A 21,882-nucleotide genomic window follows, 5' to 3' on the forward strand; every position below is an offset into this window, starting at 1 on the left:
GTCATTTCATTCTAATGAAAGAACTGAAACACCCAAGTTCTCTTGCTTTGTTTTGTCAACTACTGTGCTGGTGTTGTTTATTTCTAACCTATTGTTATAATGCAAAGATACTTATTATCATAGGAAAGGGGAATATGTGCTGTGCCTAAAGTGAGCTTGAATGCTTCTAAACCTTTTCAACAATAGCAAACTATAGAAAGAACCCAAATGTCCATCAAATAATGAATGGATGAAGAAAATGTGATCTATCTATATCTATCTATATATCTATCTCTATATCATCTATACTATATATGTATATATATAGTGATATACTATATATATATACATATATAGATATGTATACATATATAGATATAGGTATAGTGGTATACTATATAGTATACATATATAGATATAGATATGTATATAGATGTATGTAGTGGAATACTACTCAGCCATCAAAAAGAACCTTGCCATTTGCAATGATGTGGATGGGGCTAAGAAATATTATAAGCAAAGTAAATCAGTCAGAGAAAAACAAATACCATATGATTTCATTCAAAGTTACTTTAATATTTTTTTTTTTTAATTTGAGAGAGAGAGAGAGAAAGAGCATGAGTGAGGGAGAGGAGCAGAGAGAGAGAGACAGATTGTGAAGCAAGCTCCACACTCAGCATAGAGCCCAATGCAGGGCTCAATCCCACAACTCCTGGGATCATGACCTGAGCCAAAACCAAGAGTCAGATGCTCAACCAACTAAGCCACCCAGGTGCCCCCAGAGTTACTTTTGACAGAAACAGGTGTAGCTGTGTCCACATGTGTTGGGATTTAACTGTATAACTGAAGATTTCTGATTATTTTCCACGAACAATAAAATGCTTATTATAGCATGTCATAAAATAGGCTAGTTTGACACTTGCACATATATTATTAAAACTCAAGAATAATCATGGCAATTATTTAGAATTTAGAAAAAAAAATTGAAGGAAGAGTTTTATCACTGACATTGTTTAGATAAAATGTCATCACATGGTGATAAAAATAAACCAACTTTTAGTCAGGTTTACTATTGTGCATAAATTCTCTCTATATAATGCACCCCATGATTTACTACCTGAGATGGATAGTTCTCACTATATAACCCTGCCCTTGATCTACCACTGTTCTCAGGTATTTGACTCAGGAAAAAAACCTCCCATTTATGTTGCCTATTATGGATTTACTGCATCCCCTCAAAATTTGTATGTTGAAGTCCTAACCCCACATACCTGAGACTATGACTGTATGTAGAGATAGGGTCTTTAAAGAGGTTAATAAGTCAAGAGGAGCTTATTGGGGTGGACCCGAAACCAATGTGACTTATATCCTTATACGAAAAGTTCATTACGACGCAGACACACACAGAGGGAAAATGGTATGAAGAAACCAGAAGACAGCCATTTACCAGCCAGGGAGGAGACCTCTGAAGAAATCAAACTTGTCAATTCCTTAATTTTCAGCTTCCAGCCTCCATAACTGTGAGGAAATCAGTTTCTGTCATTTAAGTCACACAGACTGTGGTCCTTTGTTATGGAACCCTTAGAAGGCTGATGTATTGCCTGACTCATAGAGAGAGGTTTTACTAGAAAGGTGATGAGTTCCACTTTGAGGCAATTTAGTCTTGTGAATTTTGGACCAACCTTGCATCCCTGGAGTAAATCCCACTTGAAGGGCACCTGGGTGGCTCAGTCAGTTACGAGTCCAACTTTGGCTCAGGTCATGATCTCAGGGTTCGAAAGTTTGAGCCCTGCATTGGGCTTTCTATGGTCAGTATGGAGCCCACTTTGAATCCTCTGTACCCCTCTCTCTCTGCCCCTTCCTTGCTTGTGCTCTCACTCTCTCTCTCAAAAATAAACATTAAAAAAAATCCCACTCAATTTTGATGAATGATCCTCTTACTATATTATATGCTGTTTGCTAAGATTGTGTTGAGGATTTTTACATCTCTGTCCATCAGGGATATTGGACGTTGGTTTTCTTTTTTGTGGTGTCTTGTGGCTAATGCTGGTTTTGATACTGGTGGCTGATACAGGATGTTGGTCTCATGTATTTGGAAGTTTTCCTTCATTTTCTATTTTTTTGGAATACTCTGAGGAAAATAGGTACTAACTTTTCTTTAAACATTTGGTAGAAAGAACTCCTCTTTCTACCAAAGCCATCTGGTCCTGCACGTTGCCTTTTTTGTAGCTTTTTGATTACTGATTTAATTTCATTACTGGTAATTGGTCCGTTCAGATTTTCTATTTCATTCTGATTCAGTTTTGGAAGATTGTGTGTTTCTAGGAATTTATCAATTTTTTTTATGTTGTCCGATATGTTGGCACATAATTTTTCGTAGTATTCTCTTATAATCCTTTGTGTTTCTGTGATGTCAGTTGGTGGCTTCTCCTCTCTTGTTTTTGATTTTTTTTTTTGAAGGTGCTTTGTCTTTTTGCTTAATGAGTCTGGCTAAGGGTTTGCATCCTCTGGAACACTCCAGAAATTTCAGAATGGAATTTGGAAAATGACAGCGAGCTAGATAAATATATTTGCATATCATCAACATTTGGGTGGTAGCTGAAGCCATGAGAATAGATGAAATTATCCAGAAAGAAACATGGAGTAAGAGAAAGAAGGCCAAGGATGGGGTGCTTTGGGACCCCCTACAAATCTACAAATCTGAATAAATGTGCATGTTTTCTCACAGACATACTTGGGCATACCAGCTGGGGTTATTCACCTGAGAGAGGTCATTTAGAGAGGCACTGAATTTTGGAGAGAAAATCATCTGTAAATGAAAATTGTTCCTTTGATAATCCTCAAAATGAACAATTTTCTCATCTGAGGTTAGCTAGCCCTGTGATCCACCTGAAAAATATTTAGTTTAAAAAAACTGGATAGATACAAAGTCTGAGCTATTTCTTTCAAAGGAAATACAACTGAAAAAATAAAATGATTGTTGAATAAAAAGGCAAACTGAAAATTTGGTTTCCGGAAACCTGAGGTGTTTATGGGCCAGATGTGCCATGCTTTGAATATTTCAGAATGCTGTAATTGTCACTGGGAAGCTGAGAAATAGCAGTATCTTTGAAAAGCTAGTTTGAAAAAAGAATAGGCCACTTCAGGGCTTTAGTGAGAAAGAATAAAATGTCACTGATGCCTGAAATAAAACTATCACAGGGCTTTTTCCACTTTAGAGTCAGCCCACTTTGTATGTGTGAGTGTGTGTATGTGTTTGCATGTGTATGAGCATACACAGATTTAATGTCCAATTTCAGTGTATCTTCCTACTAGAAAATTTATTTTATTTTATTTTATTTTATTTTATTTTATTTTATTTTATTTTATTTTATTTTATTTTGTCTTATTTTGTCTTATTTTAATCTTTTTATTCATTTTTGAGAGACAGAGAGAGACAGGGCATAGGCAGGGTTGGGGCAGAGATAGAAAGAGACACAGAATCTGAAGCAGGCTCCAGGCACTTAGCTGTCAGCACACAGCCCAACGTGGGGCTAGAACCCATGAACCACGAGACTATGACCTGAACCAAAGTCGGATGCTTAACCAACTGAGGCACCCCGAAAATAATTTTATTTAATGGATGAAGGTTAATGTGTTCATTTTATTTCATTTGCACTAGGTGTGTGTGTGTGTGTGTGTGTGTGTGTGTGTGTGTGTGTGTGTATGTGTGTGTGTATATATATGTATATATATATATACATATACATATGTATATGTGTATATATGTGTATATACACATATGTATATGTGTATATATGTGTATATATATACATATACACACACGTAGAGAGAGAGAGAGAGTTCATATGTATATATGAACACATATACATATGTATATGTGTATATATGTGTATATACACATATGTATATGTGTATATATGTGTATATATATATACATATACACACACGTAGAGAGAGAGAGAGAGTTCATCTCTTAAAAATAACAAACTCTTTTTTTGAATAGGGGATCTTGGTTTCGATCCCCCATTGTCTATAAATTCAAGAAGGGTATATCTTCAAATACCTGATACCAGATGAAAAATGAATGAATGTTGAGTGGTTTAAAAAATACACATGCATGCATACCCTGAATATGTTTATATATACAGTTGTAAGAAAATACAAGGCAAGCTAAGAAAAGAAAACTTTAAAGTGTTCCCCATGCCATTTTATTTGTGTGTGTGAGAGGAACAAGTCTAAGGGGAAGAAGACAAATGGTTGAGCACATTACTGTTTTAATATTGCTATTCGACTGTTCCAGAAAGATAGTTTTCAACAGAATATTATGGGACTAGAGAATTATTCTGGGTTATTTTTGTGGGATAATATTTTAAAATGCTGTTCGGGAGCCTCTTATTTAGAGCCAGCCAGCCGATACATGTTAAATCCTATTTGTATTTATATAGAAATTTTAATTAACTGGAAGTTTTAACAATTTCAATTTATGTAATTAAGTCTAGTGTTAGATAAGGATGGTCGATTGGGGTTAGGGATAATGTATTTTCCGTGTGTGTGTGTGTGTGTGTGTGTGTGTGTGTGTGTGTGTGTGTCTTGACCTAAGGCCACTGGATGATACCATATCTAACTAACTGTTTTATGTTTCATGAGGGTAGTTGCTAGTATGAGGGAAGGTCCGTGCACATTTTCAGATATTTGAGGAACTAGCCTCAGTGTACTGATGTGGGATAATTCCTTCTACAAATGTACTGGCATTAAAGGTAATGGGGAAAATTGCGTTCAATTTTACTATTTTTCTCCTGGATCTGTCTCTACCTCCCGTATTTCCCATCCTCCAATGCATTTATCCCCCTCCCCCTTCTCTTTCCTCCTTGTGGCAGTCCTTCTGATTCTGCCTCTATATTCTCCCCATCTTCACTAACTGTAACTCACTTGCAGGTGTGTGACGTAATCTCCAACAGCTCAAAGGGGCATCAGAGGTGGGGTTAGCCAATGGTTTCATTGCACATCTTCTGAGTTGAGCAAGAGGCCGAGCGCCTGTGACCTGCCACAACCCCTCTCACCAGTCAGTGTGTGACCTGTACAAGAGTCCAGGGCTCTTTTCTCTAAGCCTTTCAGGCAAGTACTGTCTCCTGTTGCCCACCTCATCTGACCTGCAGCCCACTTACATGCATACTCTCTGAGCCCCACCTCTCTCTGCCTTTTGCATAATTACATCTACTTCTGTGCCTTGCCTCCCAGTAGTGGGCTTCTTGTTGTGGCCACGACTGTACCTAACTTTGCTCTCTTCTGACTTCTCTGCTTGGGCTTGGTGTAGTAGTAGTAATACAATATTCAAATAACATATATTGAACCTTCACAATGTGCCATTCATTGAACATTTTACATCTATAATCTCAGTTAATTTTCACACACTCTGTGAAGTCCTCACTGTTGTGTAACTTATTTTAGACATAAGGTACAGGGAAGCTAAGTAACTAGTCTGAAGTCACACTGTTAGTAATATGATGGAACTATGATTTGAGCCCAGGCCATCTGATTCCAAAGCTGGAGCGTTTGTATCTGATGCCATCTTGCCTGTCATACAGGTGGTCCCACAATTTAAACCACAGCATAGTATGCCTGGCAGTGTGAGAGGGTCTAAATAACAAATCAAGGTTTACCTTGAAATGGGCACCCGAAAGAGTTATTCACGGCTTCTGTTTCATGTTTCATTTGTAGCCCTGTTTGGACTATTCAGCACTCTTTCAACCTTAGCACTGAAATTGGGGAAGAAAGAAAAGTGGGCAGAGGACTATGGTGAAGGAAAAGGGGACTGGGGAACAAGAGTCACTGAGGTGGGCGGAGGAGTGGCCAGCCGGGCGGTAGCATGGTTATGGCAAGAAACAAAAATCTGAACCTGACTCTCCTTGCCTTTCTGACCCAAGTGGTTATCCCTGTGTCATGCCACCCTCCTGTTGTGTCTTCTGTTTTCTTACCACTCTAGGATCTTAATAACATAATAAAATGAAATGCACTTGTCCAATGTAAAACATGGCTGATGTGGGAAAAAATCAGAGTCATCATAAAACCTTACCAAATCCCTGTAACAGATATTGTAGGCAGCTGGCAGTCAAGACAGAAGGACCCTGAAGTGCAACTAAGTTCAGGTCAATAGGAAGTATTTGTAGCTTGAACTTACGAGTTACAGTAAAGAGGAAATATGCTGGCTGTAAGCAGCAGAAGCATGTAATAACCCAGTCCCAATACATTTCAAAGTTGTTTTTATTGAACTCCAGCCATCTATCTAATTTGCTCTCCAGGGCATTCTGGGAGAGTGATTTTATGATATATATTTTTTAAAAGCTGACTGTTTTCAATAGTTTAGATTTAATTTTCTCTCCATCTATTAGGTGTCATTAACTCATGGCATTTTTAAGCTTGGTAACAGACAAACGCCTTCAGTAGGCAAATTAAAAATGGAAGATTTAATAAGTGAAAACAGTGTGACTCAAAGTGGGAGCGAAACAGTTTTGTATTAGATGGAGGAGTTAAAAGACAAAAGATATCGGGAAATTCAATAGAGCTAGAAATTATGAAGACTACACAAAGGAATAAAGAAAGGTAAGAGAGTTTCAGCAAAACTTTCTGAATCAAATTATAGTTATTCCACACAAGGCAGTTCTTTCAGGAGAAGTTGAAAAAAAAATGAGCTCAGGAAGAAGAGAATCTGAGCCAAGAAATGTCTGGGATCCATACCCCTTGCCCCACTTTGCCCTTGAGCTGTGACCGTTTGCTCCGGGTGCACTAATGGAGCACGTTTACCCAGTTGACCAGACAGGGTGATGTCGTTAAGGTCACAGGCTTGACCCCTTCAAGTTCTGTGGAGAAGCAGTGTAACATTGTGGCCGTGAGAGGTCTCTAAGCTCCGCTGCTTGTTAGCCAAGTTATCTAGCTCCTTGAAGCTCAGTTTCCTCATTTGTAAAATAAGGATAATCCTAATACTCACCTCCAGCTCCTTGCCCAGAAAGGGCAATCCAATACTTAGCCCAGGGCCTAAAACTGTAAATAGCGGTATACAAAGGTTATTGATGGAGTATTGGTTTTACAGCTTTCCATGTGCACAGCATGCTCAGTCTTTCAATAGCACGGAAGGACAACTGAGTCGTCTATCACCCCATCAGTCAGGATCATTCCAAGAATCGGGCACCATTGGACAGCACACAGCATTGCTAACATGTCTGTGAGCTATAACATTAGTCACAAAATGGACTTCACAGCACATTCTGTGAGTGTCGCCTGCTCAGAACATCTATATATCTTGTTTTCAGTGTTGCCTGCTATGTGCAGCTTAAATGAAATAAGGATTCATTTTTCCGAGCAACAGAATCGAATTCCAAAACTTTAAGTCACGCTTAACAAAATGCTGGCTTCAATCCACTAAATTGATTTTAAGTCCCACTAATGGGTCATGACCCACTGTTGAAAAGTCCTGATACTGATAATAATATCCAATTTCTCGAGGAAAACCCAGCCTGTGTGCACACAGCAGGTTCTCTAGTTACTTTTCTGGTATAAAAGGCCTTTGATGATTTCTGAGCAGAACACAGTGATCCCAAAGCACAGGATTTAGCCTGTGTGGCTATTCTGCATGTGCTTTCTGCTCATAAAAGGATGCTGGCCTTTTAAGTATTCTGGCTTCAGAGACCTTCTGTGAGACTGACCTCTCAGATGGGAATGACTAGCTACCTTACAAAGGGATAAGCAGGAAAATAGAAGTTGTCTGGGCTTGCTTCCTCCCTTGGCTGGCTGAAATTCTGGCCCAGAAGAATGGGCTGGGTGAGGGAGTAGGGTGTGTGTGGAGAGGACTCAGGGAGAATGGCTGGAATGATTGGAAAGTAAATTAAGAGAGCTCCAAGGCCTGGTTACTTCAATTATTTGTAGTTAAAGCTTCATTATGAGCAATTAATGAGCAGCCATATGGCACATCTCTAAGTCTAACCAGTAATGCTCACTTCACATCCAGGTGGTTGTAAACAATTTAATCCCATTTGGTCACCACTAAAAAGTTAAACCTCAAAACAAAAAGCAACCATTTTCCCTAACCTGCCTCCCCCACCCCCGCCCCAAGCACACATCCCTCTCTTCAGCAATGTCCTGGATTATTTCATTTATTGGATAGACTTTTGAGACTGATAGTTTGTGATAAAACTAATATTTCCATTAGGAGTTCTTGATGCAAGCTACAGATACCAATTCCGGCTAATTGAAGCCATGAAGGTGTCATTAGAAGGGTGTGAAGACAGTTAAAAAATAAAGAAAAGTAAAAAAAAAAAAAAAAAAAAAAAAAAAAAAAAAAAAAAAAAAAGGTAGATGACAGGAAGGGCAAGTCCAGAGCAGTTCAGAGAATCCCTCTAGTTGAAAAAGTCCCAATTCTTTGTGTGTGTGTGTGTGTGTGCATGTGTGCACACACACACACAGGATCATAAAAACCTGCACGTTTGTAACTGGATTGAAAATGAATGGGAAAAAATTCAATTAAATTCAACTTATGTTTAATTGAGTGCCAGCTTTATGTCAGGGATTGTTCTAGAGGTTTTTGATGCATCGGCAAAGTTCTCTGCCCTCATGGGACTTACATTCAGTGTTTTTATAAATCCATCCTAAATTCTGGTCTTAAGCAGCGTTGATGATGGGGTGATAAACTTCTTTTGATAACATTTTTTTTTTCCAAATGTGACTTACATTTAAGATTATTTACCTTGTGGTGTATATGTACTTTTCACTTTTAGGAGACAGGCTACCAATCCATCCTTACTATTGAAACGTACACAATAAACATGTAACTATATACTTGTATTTGGCTCAATGTTACACAAAAACAACTAAATACACACTGTGATCCTAACCACTACCCAGTTTATTTCTAAGGTTGAAATGTTGCAGATGAGTTCTCTTTGCTTAAAACTGCTATCTGTGCCTACATAACACTTTTTGGGAAACATTAGTAAATGAAATAAACTCCTTAAAGTACTTATGCAATTGTACTATCGAGGTAACAATGACCAGAGTATGTCTCAGAGTTTGTAAATCCAACTAACGTGAACACAGGAGCTCCCCAAGTGCTTTAGGACACTAAAAACAACAACAACAACAGCGACAACAACAACAACAAGCAACCAAAAAAACCCAAAACCATATTATTAGCTTCAAAATTCAAAATTTAAGTGGGGAAATACAATTAAAAATTTTTAAATGTTTATTTATATTTTGAGACAGAGAGAGACAGAGCACGAGTTGGGGAGGGGCAGAAAAAGAGGGAGACACAGAATCTGAAGCAGGCGCCAGGCTCTGAGCTGTTAGTACAGAGCCTGATGCAGGGCTGGAATTCACAAACTGTGAGATCATGATCTGAGCCCAAGTCAGACGCTTGACCAACTGAGCCGCCCAGGTGCCCCGAGGGGAAATACAATTTAAAGGGTTAACTTTCATGTGAAAATTCTTCATTAAAATCAGAACAAGTGGGTACAGTAATGAAATGACAGAAGTTGGCATAAGGCAACTTTTGAATTCATAGTCAGTAGTTCTACTATGATAAAAATGATATTATAAATATTGGACTTACTTGAAATAAAAGAATCCTTTCTCTTCCAGTGAGTCATCAAAGACTTTTTAAATCAGGTTAATTTTCAGGGCACTTATTATATTTTGGAAATTTTATTTTGTGTCTCTTTCCCACTTGCCCCTGTGAAGACATGAATATAGGAAAAAACTGAGAAAGCGTGCTACATTTGGAAGCCCCTTTTGTTTCCTTTCTGGCTTTAGCAGAAAAAGGATTCTCTGTTTCATAACGCGTACACACACAGCTGCGTGCAGGCAGTGGCCGCGCATCACTGTTGCTGCTAACAGCACAGTGCGTGGTTCCTGCTGTTGAGCTCCGCGAAAAGCTCTTTAATGAACCAGACATAGCCAGAGTCCATGCTGTTTTTACCTAGTCCAGAAGCATTGTTTAATATAACCTTGGGATTTCGTTGCCTCTGGAAATATGGCAGGATTTCTTTCAGTCAAAGGCAAATAGTGATGAATGTCATAATTAAACATTGAAGTGTATCACAGTGGACTTTTCAATGAACAACCTAGTTTTTTGTCTTAATTACATAGAACGGTGAGGGAATACCTCTTTGGAAATGGAAACATACTTCCCAGCCACCTTGATTTTTGTGAGTCTTTTATTTTGGCTGTCTAATAAGGATCTGTGGGTAAGCCGTGTATAGGCTGTGAATCCTTCCAAAGCCTGAGCAGCCATAATGACCATCAATGTCTCTGTCCATCCCATTCACCTGGGAAGTCAACCAGTGAGTTCAGAGACAGACAGAAGGTGGAAGACTAGGTCTTATATTATGTTAGGATTTTTTTTTTTCCTATTACTTTCTAAATTGGTCCTCAGACTCCAAATTTGCTAAGAGTGGCATCCCTTTTGAACTATTTGCAGCAGGAGGAACAGACTCAAAATAATAAGCACATTCCCTCCCTGTCTTATGTAAATGATATTTTGATGTTAATTGTCTGTTGTTGGGAGATGATTGGGATCAGATGTACAAAGCAGTGTGCTTTTAGAGTTAGAGCAAAAGCCTGAAAGTCAGTGAGTCAGGCTTTTTAGCTAGAGAGCTACTGATGCACCAGCTTCATTGACAAAGTCACTTCTGCACTTCTGGTTTTTTAGGGAGTCCTTACCTATAAATCCTAGAGATCATTTTGCTTGGCACTCTGTAGCTGTGCTGTGGACGTTTATTTGTGTGGAGTTCTTTGAGTCAAGAATTTGAAAGCATAATGTGCTTCCTTGATCTAGGAAGGTGAAAAGGACAGAGCAAAAACATGGCATCACTCTAGTCAAAAGGCCCAAGTTTAAAAAAAAAAAAAATAGGCCAAAGTTTGACCCTTGGCTTACTTACTATCCAATAATCTTGGATATTATTTAAGTGCTCTGAGATTAATTTTCTTAAAAATGATCACAGTGAAAAAAATTCCAGCACTTAAAAGAGTGTTTGGAAGCAACAGTGCATTGTGATTTAGAACATATTGCTTGTGTTGGAAGTATATTGTATTCTCTGCAAGTAATTAGCTGTGTGACTAGCTAACTAAACTCCTAACCCTGTTTCTTCTTAGATAAAACAATACTTAACCTTCAGGATTATTTTGATGTAATAAATGAGAAAATCCATGTAAAATTTTAGGATAGTGTTCCACATATAGCTATTGTAGGTGTGGCTATTATTATTATTATTGTTATTATAGTGTGGATATCAAATGAAACAATGGCTAAAAAGTGTCACATAAACTCTAAAGTTCTTTATGCATTGTAATTGCTGCGTAGCAACTTGATAGTGTTAAATAATTTAATCCATTGTAATTTGAGCGTACAGAAACCTGCCAAAAAAGGTAAAATTTCCATTTTTAATGAATGAGCCTCTACATATACTTGCTAGGAGTATATTTTACTTATTGTTTTTATGAAGCTTGTTTCATAAGCACACCTTTTTCCAGGTATTTGGTTTATGCTTAGAGAAATCCTGTTATTTTCCAGATAATGCCCAGGGGAAACAACCAACCACTCTCTTAGCTAGTAAGCACATAAGTTACAATTTGTATTGTAAACATGTGTCCTCAATGTCATAAGATTTCATTACCCAAATCAAGTACAGTGACATCTCACTGCAGGGCAATTTGGGGTAATAAAGGTGAAGTTTCTATGTAACTGAAGTTTTACCACTTGACCAAATGTTTTCAACTGGTTTTGGAGGACATTTTTCTAAACTACTTAACTTCATGCTTTCTTAAAAGTATAGATTATAATGTGACTTTTTTTTTCAATGACTCAAAATGAGCATTACAGCAATCAGTAATTATGTTAAGTTCTAATTGGTATGTTTTGTTTTTCTCATTTTCATTTCTAGGAGTCACCTGTTTCTTCTAGGGTCTGTGTACTTGCATCATGTAGCTGCCTGCCTTCTAATGTAGCATTTCTAATCTGCTGAACTGTGAGAATTCAGGTGACTAAGACACTTAGCCTTGTGTGTAAATGATGAGAATATTCCTCCATTCCACAAAATACTAAAATTTTAGTATAAGGGATTTGAGCAGTTATTTCAAGATTTAGGAGTTTTGTTCCTCTCCTTCCTCCCTCCCTCCCTCCCTCCCTCCCTTCTTCCCTTCCTTCCTTCCTTCCTTCCTTCCTTCCTTCCTTCCTTCCTTCCTTCCTTCCTTCCTTCCTTCCTTCCTTTAATGTTTATTTATTGAGAGAAGGAGAGACAGAGAGACAGACAGAGCTTGAGTGGGGAAGGGGCAGAGAGAGAGGGAGACACAGAATCCGAAGCAGGCTCCAGGCTCTGAGCTGTCAGCACAGAGCCTGATGTGGGTCTCGAACTCACTTATTGAGAGATCGTGACCTGGGCCTGAGCTGAAGTCGGATACTTAACCAACTGAGCTACCCAGGTGCTCCAGGTGTTTCTTTTCTTTATTTCCTGGTTCCCAAAGGCTCTAATAATGATCGATGTTCCCAGAAAAACAGAGAATAATTTGCTGGTACAGAAAGAACCACGTTACAAAAGATTTTGAGGGTACAGTTAGTTGCTATTAATGAAGGCAATTACAAATTTCCTAATTATCTGTAATTGGTAAGATTTTATTAATTTTCCTAACAGTAACAGTAATATTCAACATTAGCAAATGGTTACTGTGTTTTTTTAAATACTTTATTTGTGTAGTTTATTTAATGCTTATATAAAGCTTATTCTTAGATCAGATACTCTATGAACTATATACAAATGTTAACTTATTAAATTCCATGAATATTTACATGAATATACTCATTCCCTTCTCAAAACTATTATTTTTGTTGTTGTTTATTTACTTTCTGTATTTATTTATTTTTTTGTTTTTGAATAGGAACATAGGATTTATTGAATGCTGCAAGTTGATTTACTGCATATACAAACATCATTTGGGAACAGTGCAAAACCATACACATCACTTTGTCAACTAAAATTAAGGTAGCAACATGAGTAGACAGGGAAGTATGTTGCAAGTTTAATGGCTCCTCCTATCACCACCTAACTCTTCTGGCAAGTTTTACAAGCAGAGGTTCTCACCCTCTGAATCAGGATACATTGTTTCATGGTCTTGGATCAAAATCATATCACAAGTAACCTGTTGCCAATAATATAGAAATTGATGTGCATTTCAAAGAAATTAGAGCAGTTTCATGTTTATCATTATAAGTCCATCTTGCTCCCAATTTGCATGCTTTTCTTTTTCTTAAATTAATTTTAATTCCAGTATAGTTAATAAACACTGTTATATTCATTCCAGGTGTACCATATAGTGGTTCAACAATTCTGTATATTACTCAGGGCCCCCCAAGAGAAGTGTACTCTTAATCCCCTTCACCTATTTCACCCATCCCCCGACCTACCTCCTCTCTGGTAACCATTAGTTGGTTCTCTATAGTTAAGACTCTGTTTTTTGGTGTCTCTGTTTTCCTTTGTTTTGTTTCTTAAATTCCACATATGAGTGAAATCTGACGGTATTTGTCTTTCTCCGACCAGTTTATTTCCTTTAGTATTATATACTCTGTAGCTCCATCCATGTTGTTACAAATGGCAAGATTTCATTCTTTATTATGGCTAATATTCCATTGGATATATATATATATATATATATATATATATATATATATATATATATATATATATACCATGTCTTCTTTATCCATCCATTAGTTGGTGGACACATGCCTCTTTCCATAATTTAACTCTTATATACAATGCTGCTATAAACATAGGGGTGCACGTATCCCTTCAGGTTAGTGTTTTCATATTCTTTGGGTAAATACCCAGTAATGGAATTACTGGAGTATAGGGGTAGGTTTGTTTTATTTTTTTATTTTTTTGAGGAATCTCCAAACTGTTTTCCATAGTGGCTGCACCAGTTTGCATTCCCACCAACAGTGGAAGATGGTTCCTTTTTCTCCACATTCTCACTAATGCTTGTTGTGTCTTGTGTTGTTGATTTTTGCCATTCTGACAGGTATGAGGTGATATCTCATAGTAGTTTTGATTTTCATTTCCTTGATGATGAGTGATGTTGAGAATCTTTTCTTGGGTCTGTTGGATACCTGGACGTCTTCTTTGGAGAATATCTATTCATGTATTCTGCCCTTTTTTTAGTTGGACTATTTGTTTTTTGCATGTTGAGTTATATAAGTTCTTTATATATTTGGGGTACCAACCCTTTATTGGATATGTCATTTGCAAATACCTTCTCCCATTCCATGGGCTGTCATTTAGTTTTGTTCATTGTTTGCTTTGCTACACAGGAGCTTTTTTATTTTGAGGTAGTCCCAATAGTTTATTTTTGCTTTTGTTTCCCTTGCCTCAGGAGATGTATCTAGGAAGATGTTGTTCAAGACTATTATTCTCAATTTATAGATGGAGAAACTGAGAAGTTTTATCAGATGCTCAAGGTCTAACAGCTATTTAGTGGTAGAACCAATACCTAAAGGCAGGCTGTATATCTCTAAGAATATGATTTTATACCAAAAGCACTCAGGCAGACAGCCAGAAATCCAAATACAAGCCATTTGCTCTAGGAATCTGAATTCAATATTATTCAGTCTAATGGCTCAGGACAAAAATAGTGTAAGCTTCTTACTGGCAAAAAAAAAAACAAAACAAAAAACAAAAACAAAACCTGAGAAATTTGCCATTTCAAAGGAAACGAAGAGAGTTTGGATGTTATTCTTATGAGTGTAAAGCATCCACTTTCACCTGCTGATTTGCCTTTATTTAGCTCCTAATCTGGACTATAGGACGTCACATACCAGTTTTCTCAATACTGTAATGAGAATCAAGCACAGGGTCTGGGGGCGCCTAAGTGGCTCAGTCAGTTGGGTGACCAGCTCTTGGCTCAGGTCATGATCTCATGGTTTCGTGGGTTTGAGCCTGCTGTTGGGCTCTGTGTTGGTAGTGAGAAGCCTGCTTGGGATTCCCTGTCTCTCTGCCCCTCCCTGACTTGCACTGTCTCAAAAATAAACAAACTTAAAAAAAGAAAAGAGCACAGGTTCTGGAATCAGATTACTTGGCTCAGATATATATTCTATTGTTTGATCTTGGGGAATGTAAATCATCTGAGAGGTTTCCTCCTTTGTGAATTGATAATATAGAATAGTACCTATCCCATAGGATTATTTTAAGAGTCAAATGAAATAATAGTTCTTAGCAGAAAGCATGGCATATATTAATTGCTCAATAAATGCCTGTTACATTATCACCATTTTGAAACTATATTTTACACAAAGCTGACACTACAATCAACTCAGTGAAAAAAAAAAGTCTATGTCAGATTTGGAAAATTATGTTTTTCTTTAGTTCCCTCATAAAGAGTCACAGCATATACTATCATAGTAAAAGTGTTTTAAAAGTCTGTCTCAGGAGGGGCACCTGGGTGGCTCAGTTGGTTAAGCGGCTGGCAATTGATTTAGGCTCAGGTCATGATCTCACAGTTTGTGAGCCTGAGCCCCACGACAGGTTCATGAGTTCAGGTCCCTCATGAGGCTCTGTGCTGACCACATGGAGACTGCCTGGGATGCTCTCTCTCCCTCTCTCTCTGTCCCTCCCCTGCTCATGTGCACTTTCTCTGTTTCTCAAAATACATATAACTTAAAAAATACAAGTCTGCTTCAGGAAACATGTTTAACTTTCTTTAGCTCAATATTTCTCAAACTTCTTGATCCACAGAAGTTGTGTAGATGTGGTATGTGCACGCCCATGTGTGTGTGTATAAAACGTCTAGCTTACAGAACTCCGTTTTCTTGGGACACATTGCTGGGAAAAGCTGCTTCTCATTAAAATACCTGAAATGGAAATGACTAGAAACGTGTGAAGTGGGAATTCCAGATCGAATCTTATCAGTAAGGCTCGAATATTGCCGTGCCTGCTGATGGAACAAGGGGACTTGGACCTGAGATTACGTGAACGGGACTCCGTGTGTTCCTAGGAGAAATGCTTTGATTTGACTGTCTGAGCTTGAATCACAGCTACTGTCACTGCCACCATCATACCACCATCATTGTCATCATCGCTGCATTATCAGCGCCACCTATTAGAGGTCTCATGTACGTCAAACATGGTGCTGAGGGATCCATTCACCTTTGTCATTCTGTCCTGACAGCCACCCTGTGAGCTAGGCAGCCCAACTCTAATTTTCATATCATGGAACACGGACTTAGGTTAAGCTACGTGCCCAAGATAAGGAGCTAAATAAAGAAGACATTCATAGACTCCTGCCTGTCCTGGAGAGTAGCTTGATTCATTACTAGTGAGGATAATTGCCAGTGTGAGAGTTATAGTAATAGCTCACCTGGGGGTGAGCCAGGATCCATGTGACCAGACATGCCCTCTTAGGAGGTGAATTTCCTCAATAGCTGTACCTTCTGTGTGTGCAGGAGACAAATCCCCTTCGAAGGCCCAGACTGCAGGGAGCCTAAGAGCAGCAGGAGGAAGCAAGGCCCACTTAATGACGGGGATCACTTGGCTGCAGCAGAGCGCAGTCTCTTTCTTTTAAATTTCTGAACAGTAGAGCTAAAACTCATCATGCTGCTAACATTAGAGGCTGTTACAGGTTTCCCAGGGTGATGAAAGAACCAGACTTAAACCTAGGAGCCATCATTTAGTACAATACATGACAGGGACAGATTTATGTGGCCTGCACTACCGATCTGGGCTCTCACCTAATTTTGGCATGGCCTGCGAACTAAGAATGATAGGTATGTATGTATGTATGTATGTATTTCTTTATATTGGACGGCATCCACACACAATGTTACATTGTCTTCAGGTGTACCACACGGTGATTCAACAATCTGTACATGATGCTGTGCTCACCACAAAGGTAGCTACTGTCTATCACCATACAGGGCTATTACATTACCATTGACTACATTCCCTATGCTGTACCTTTCATCCCTGTGACTTTTTCATTCCATAACTAGAACCCTGTATCTCCCAGTTTTAATGTTTTTTAATATCTTTACCTGGTTAAATTTGTCTCTTGACCTACAGAGCCTAAAATATATACCATCTGGCCTTAAACAACAAAAAATTTTGCTGATCCCTGATTTATCATTTCACTGGTGCTGCCAATTAATGTCTTCAATTAAACAAAAAGAGATGCACCAATTTAGCTTAACAATTAGTATTAAAGGGTAAGTACTATTGTCTGCAGAAAACGTTAGCCATGGCAAGAATCCCAGAGAATGGTCAGTTAGGGCTTTATTGTGGGTTTATGCTGTGTGTTTCAAACCTGATAACCATGATGATTGTACTTCTTCCCGTCCTTCCTCCTAATAGTTGATAGGAACTGGGGTGATCGCATGGCAAGTTAAATAATCAGACTATTTTTTCACGATAGATGAGGGATTTGGATTATAGTTATTATCTGAGTTTGGTTAGATTTTAAGCACGGTTAAATACTCTTTGTCTGTGGGTCAGTCGTTTTAAGCATGCATAGAGAGATGAGACAAGATGGTCCCAAAGGGAGAGGGAAATGAGCAGAGAGCAGAAGAGAACCAGGCAGAGAGACTGCTATGCGGTTACTGAGTGATCGCTAGTGACTGCTTTCAATTGCTGCAGGTGGTGATTGGACACTGGAGCTGCTTTCCCATGTGGTATCCACTCACCACGTGCAGAGACTGAGTCCTTGAAATGTGGCGAGTCCAAACTGAATTGCACCGTATGTGCAAAATATACACCACATTCCAAAAACTCAGGACAAAAAATATAAAATATATCATCAATATTTCATACTTACTCCATGTTGAAATGATAATATTTTGGATATGTTAGGTTAAAATTAATTTTACATCTTTCCTTTTACTTTAAAAAATGTGCTTACAAGGGGCACCTGGGTGGTGCAGTCTGTTGAGCATTGGCTCTTGTTTCGGCTCAGGTAATGATTTCATGATTTGCGGGTTTGAACCCCATATCGGGCTCTGCGCTAACAGTGTGGAGCCTGTTTGGGATACTCTCTGTTTCCCTCTTTCTCTGCCCTTCCCCTGCTTGTGCTCTCTCTTTCTCTCTTAAAGTAAATAAATAAACTTGAAAAAATAAAAAATGTACATACTAGAAAATTAAAAAAATTTAAATACATTTTTAAAGTGCATGATTAATGTACAAAATATCTCCTCTTCCCTCAAGAAACAGTATCATACCTAAAACACACTTTGATGAACACTGGATATGAAAACAGGGGTGCCCAGGTGCCTCAGTCATTTCAGCTGCCAACTCTTGATTTCGGCTCAGGTCATGATCTCATGGTTGTGGGTTTGTGCCCCCGTCAGGCCCTAAGCTGACAACAGGGAGGCTGCTTGGGATTCTCTCTCTTTCTCTCTCTCTGCCCCTCCTCTGTTCGTGCTTGCTCTGTCTCTCTCAAAATAAACATTAAAAAAAGAAAATACTGATTGACACCATACAAATTGATTGAACAGAAGTGAACACAAATACTCTTTAATTTTACATATGCTAAGAATATATCATAGCATGGATGCTGTGAAGAAAAATGTTTGCATTTATTTTTAAATTCAGATTCCTCTGGTTGTTGTTCACTGAGAGACCTTAGGAGTAAAAAGGCAATCAGATTACCACCAAAGAAAACGTCTGCCATGTTCTTGATGCCTCCTCTCCACCTGAGTGAATGTATCACTGCAGTTTAGGCCTGGTGAATCAAGAAGATGGCTTTTTAGTAGTGACGCTTTTAGTATCAAATAGTACTGTCCGAGAAATTTTAGTTTCTCCTTCCTGGGAGATACTATTTTGTCATGGCATATTGTTTTTCAGGGCTGCCCATCACAGAATCCTGTGCCATAACTGAAGAATTTAGTTGCATTCTTTCTACAACATCTGAAACCCCATTTGATAGTATTAATATCATCACCCATTTCATCAGTAAGTAGAGGCAAACTCATTCTTTCACTGGGGAAGCAATCCATCCCAAGGTTTATCTTGTTTGCATCGTAATTTACTTCAACTAAATCTTGTAATCGAGGACATGGAGCATCTTCTATGCTGTTCCCATTTTCAGGAATAGTTCAAAGCAGTCTCCTTATTGATATGTTCAGTTTTGGTATTTGGAGAATCAGGATTCTGTGGCGATACAGCTACTTTGATTCTAAGAAATACTATTGCTTATACTCTCCAATCCTCTCTTTTTTCTTTTGCCGAAGCTAGACCAAGTTGGTTGTAATTAATACAGAGAGATCCTTGGCGAAACAATGAGCCCTTTCAATATGCCCAGCTTAAGGTGTATATCTCATGGACTGTGAAGAATTTGTCAAATGAGGCAACATATCTCACGTGTCATTCCTTAATACTACATCAAATAATTGTATTTATTTTCTTTTTAAATGTTTATTTATTTATTTTTGAGAGAAAGAGAGCATGAGTGGGGTTAGGAGCAGAGAGAGGGAGAGAGAGAATCCCAAGCAGGCTCCCTGATGTCAGCATAGAGCCCAACATGGGGCTTGGACTCAACGAACTGTAAGAGCATGACCTGAGCCAAAATCAAAAGTCGGTGCATCAAATAATTATAAAAGCTGCCATTTATTGGTTATTTACATTGGGTCATATGTTGTGCTTCATGCTATTTAACTTAAATTCAATATCCCCCAAATTACAGAAGAGAAAATGGAGGCTTTGCGGCTATTGCATCATTTGCCTACAACTCATAAGTGGTGGAGTTCTTTGCATGATAAGTCCTGGGCTTTTGACCATCAGACTATCTTAGTTATGAGTCGATGGTGTTTGTGCCAGTGATTGGGTTGTGCTGGGATTGCATTGACTTGGTGAACATGTATAAGGCATATACCGGGCAGAAATGGTCTAAGACCTCCCTAGGGGAGGAAATAAGTGAGAGGGTGGCTGAAATAAGAACAAAAATTACTCCTTGCTTCCCTCTTCACTACTCTGTGTCATCAGGAGCTTACATAGGATATCAAGTCCTTGCTTTTTGCACTGTGCCCCTTCTAGAAAAACCAGACTCTGCAATCTCTGCAATAAATATTGGAGTAATGTAACCCATCGGGAGGCCTGGAGAGACTGCAATACCTTGGGAATATGCTGTCAGACGGAGCTTCTGTGAGCTGTGGCAGACTGGGACTCCCTCTGGTCAAGGTATGGCCTCACAATTTCCTGTTTTCCTGGCTGCTGCCTCTGCTGCTGCACTCACATTAGATGGACTCCCTAGAGGTGATCTCTTCCCAGTGCTCCGACAGGGACCCTATTCTCCAAGCAAAGTTAATTCACATCATATGGGGGGAACAAATTACTCCCAGATAGTGGTTTATTTTCTTTGGCTCTTCATAGGATCAGACCCGATAATAAACATCTTAATAATGATGATAATGATGCTGTAGAAATGCAAAGTCTTCAGATTGTTATTTTTGCAGAAGACCATTTAATAATTCTAATTTTGCTGCGTATTTCTATTGGCCAGGCAATTGTTTCGTTTTCCCTCATCATATTCTTTTGTCATTGGGATATTGAGTTTCCAGATGCTTAGTGTACTCTGTGCCTAATTATCTACTGAAATAATTATATTAATTATACTATCACTTGAAAAATAATGGAAAAGTTTTAAAAGTAAAAGAAGAGTGATAAGATTATATTGAATGGCATTTTTAATCTTTAGAAATGCATATTGTTAGATGACAAGTGGAAACCGTCACAAAAAATGAAGCAAATGCTTCCTGGTACTGTGTAAATGGTCTTGTAAAAGACACAGACACCCCTTCTGTTAACCTTCTTGATCCAACCTATGATAATGACACTGTCATGGGAGGAAACACCCTCCCTGGAACTAGGCAAAAGTTGTAAGAAATGCCTCTAGAGTCTCCTCACACATCTGTTATATCTGCCTTGAGCACGTATTAGCAGAATACAATCCAAGAAAATCCTCAGCAACCCCAAGGAATGCCCTTTTATGCTGCTTCTGCAGACCTGCCCTTCCAGAAACCATCCACTACTTTGGATTGTTCTTAGTCCACTCCCTCCGGAAAAACACGAGACAGCATTCTGCTTTATAACTGCTCAGATTCTTCTCCTCCAGTTCTGCAGCCAGAGCCTATATATGTTTAACATGCTAAGTGGGATCAGCCCCCTGAATCCCGAATGAATATTTCATGATGTCCAGAGTGCACTTTTGTGAGTTTCTGAATTTTCTTTTCTTCCGCATATCTGCATTCTTTCTAAGGCAGGTGTGAGGTAGGTGAGTTTAATCATTTTGCAGTGCTTAAGGGATTAAAGGCTTACAGGCTCTCCTTGCAGGCTGGAGTTCCAGTCTTCTTCTCTTTCCTTTTCTCTCCTCCCTCCTACACTGCGCCCATGTCCCCCTCCCCCATGCCTACCCCAGGGCCTTTGGGGCAACTCTGTTGCTTTCTGATTTGACTTTCTTCTGGTAAATGAGTTAAAGTGTGAGTGGAGCCTGGCTCCATATTTCCTGTCTTAAAAGTAAAATCAAACTCTAAAAAATTAGCCCACAGGAAGAAGTGACTCCAAAAGCCAGGGCTCACGTTCCACAAGCCTCTGGAGCTCTCATCTGCCCCCAGCACAATGCACTCATAGGGCCTATGGAAGTGAAACTTCCCAAAAAGCCGCAGTGGAAGTGGCAGGCAGCTCCTGGGTTGTTTTCCTGTTAGAGACAAGGAGTTCTGGTCGCCTGCCATGGCTGTGCAGCCATTTTCAGAGTCCATTTGGAAGCCTTTGACCTCTACTGCAGAGAGTAGGCTTTGCAAAAATATAGGTGGCTGAACAAACAAATGGGGAGTGGGCAGGAGGGAAAATCATAGAGTTTAACAGTGTTGATGTTGGTCTTCTG

The 21,882-nt window shown here is 38.8% G+C and overlaps 1 long non-coding RNA gene across 1 annotated transcript in view; it reads left to right on the plus strand.

The window, feature by feature from the left end:
* Nucleotides 1–20,515, plus strand: part of LOC123380446 — a 43,734-nt gene extending 23,219 nt beyond the window's left edge. Inside the window, exon 4 of the long non-coding RNA XR_006586209.1 lies at nt 20,037–20,515. This is a non-coding gene — a long non-coding RNA (uncharacterized LOC123380446). The remainder of the gene's footprint in view (nt 1–20,036) is intronic.
* The last annotated feature ends 1,367 nt before the right edge of the window (nt 20,516–21,882 follow it).

Source organism: Felis catus, chromosome D1, assembly GCF_018350175.1.
Source record: "Felis catus isolate Fca126 chromosome D1, F.catus_Fca126_mat1.0, whole genome shotgun sequence".
Taxonomy (NCBI): domain Eukaryota; kingdom Metazoa; phylum Chordata; class Mammalia; order Carnivora; family Felidae; genus Felis; species Felis catus.